At 42.9% G+C, this 1,779-nt stretch overlaps 1 protein-coding gene across 1 annotated transcript in view; it reads right to left on the minus strand.

Annotated features, from left to right (window-relative positions):
- Itch (itchy E3 ubiquitin protein ligase) overlaps nucleotides 1-1,779 on the minus strand; it is an 88,171-nt gene that overhangs the window by 18,378 nt on the left and 68,014 nt on the right. The gene's annotated exons all lie outside the window — the stretch shown is intronic.

Raw genomic sequence — 1,779 nt, forward strand, 5'->3', positions numbered from 1 at the left:
GCGAGCACACAAGCGCAAAAATTCAGAAGGCAAAGCTGGCTCGCCTTCTACCTTTGTTTGGTTCCTGGGGACTGAACTCTGGCTGACAGATTTGTATAGCAATTTCACCAGTCTCCCTGAAGCGCTAATCAAAGTGACTTGACAATACCAACATAAGATCATGGTCACTATATAACATGGATGGGTCTATCTGGTCCAATATACTGTGCCATCAGTATGTACCCTAGACCTCTTTTCTGTTAGCCTAAGTGCAACCATTGGCGAGAATTCTGCAAATATTTTAATACTGCTGGACATTCTTCTGATTATGAAAGAGTGATTTGACTGCCTCCTGAATTATCTAAATGTTTCTCTGCACATTTATTACTTAGGATTATTTCATGTATTTTCAAATAGTTTAGTTGCATTTTATAATTTATTAAGCTATAAAAGAATTACTCAGGCTAGAGAAATGGCTCACTGGTTAAGAGCACAAACTGCTCTTTTAGAGGACTAGAGTTCAGCTCACATCAGGCAGCTCACAACTGGTTGTAACTCTTATCCGAGTGATCTGATGCTATCGTCTGGACTCTTGAAAAACTTCGTTCCTATGTAACCCCCCCCACACACACACACATACACACATAATTACAAATAAAAACCTTTTTTTTAAAAAGAGTAACTAGTAAGATGTACTCACCAGTTAGCACAAATGATTCCTCAAAAAAAATCTTTAAGTCATTAAAAAACAAACAAACAAACAAACAAACAGCATTTCAGTTAGGCATGGTGACCCATGCCTTTATTCCCAGCATTCAGAATGCAGAGACAGTAGGATCTCTGCGAATTCAAGACATCCAGGGCTATCCAGAAACCTTGTAAACAAGCCGAGCAGTGGTGGCACACAGCACTCATGAGGTAGAGACAGATGGATCTCTGTGAGTTTGAGGCCACCTGGTCTACAGAGTGAGTTCCAGGACATGCTCCAAAGCTATAGAGAAACCTTGCCTCAAAAAAACAAACAAAACAAATAAACAAACAGTACTTCAGAGGTTAGAAAAATGCCTTAGTAGTTAAGACAACCAACCGGCTGCACTCTAACTGTAGTTCCCAGCACTTACATGGTGGCTCATGGTCATCTGTAATTCCAGTTCTAAGGAACCAACACCCTCTTCTGACCTCTAAGGACACCAGGCACACACATACATGCAGGCTAAAGCTCATGCACATAAAAAAATATAAAGAATTTAAAAAACAGTAAGCTTATGGGAACGAGTGTAGGCCACCCTTTTCATCAAGATGGCGTTGAAAGTGAAAAAGGAAGCTCCTGCACCTCCCAAAGCTGAAGCTAAAGCAAAGGCCTTGAAAGCCAAGAATGCAGTGCTGAAAGGCGTCCACAGCCACAAAAAGAAGATCCGCACATCGCCCACCTTTCGGAGGCCCAAGACCCTGCGGCTACGAAGGCAGCCTAAACACCCCCGAAGAGTGCCCCAGGAGGAACAAGCTTGGCCACTATGCCATCATCAAATTCCCCCTGACCACCGAGTCAGCCATGAAGAAGATAGAAGACAACACACTGTGTTCATTGTGGACGTCAAGGCCAACAAGCACCAGATCAAACAGGCTGTGAAGAAACTCTATGGCATCCATGTGGCCAAAGTCAACACCCTCATAAGGCCCCACGGAGAGAAGACGGCATATGTTCGTATGTTCAGTTGGCTCCTGATTACGATGTTCTGGATGTTGCCAACAAAATTGGAATCATCTAAACTGAGCCCAGCCGGCTAATTCTAAATATAC

This window comes from Microtus ochrogaster, linkage group LG8, assembly GCF_000317375.1.
Source record: "Microtus ochrogaster isolate Prairie Vole_2 linkage group LG8, MicOch1.0, whole genome shotgun sequence".
Lineage (NCBI taxonomy): Eukaryota > Metazoa > Chordata > Mammalia > Rodentia > Cricetidae > Microtus > Microtus ochrogaster.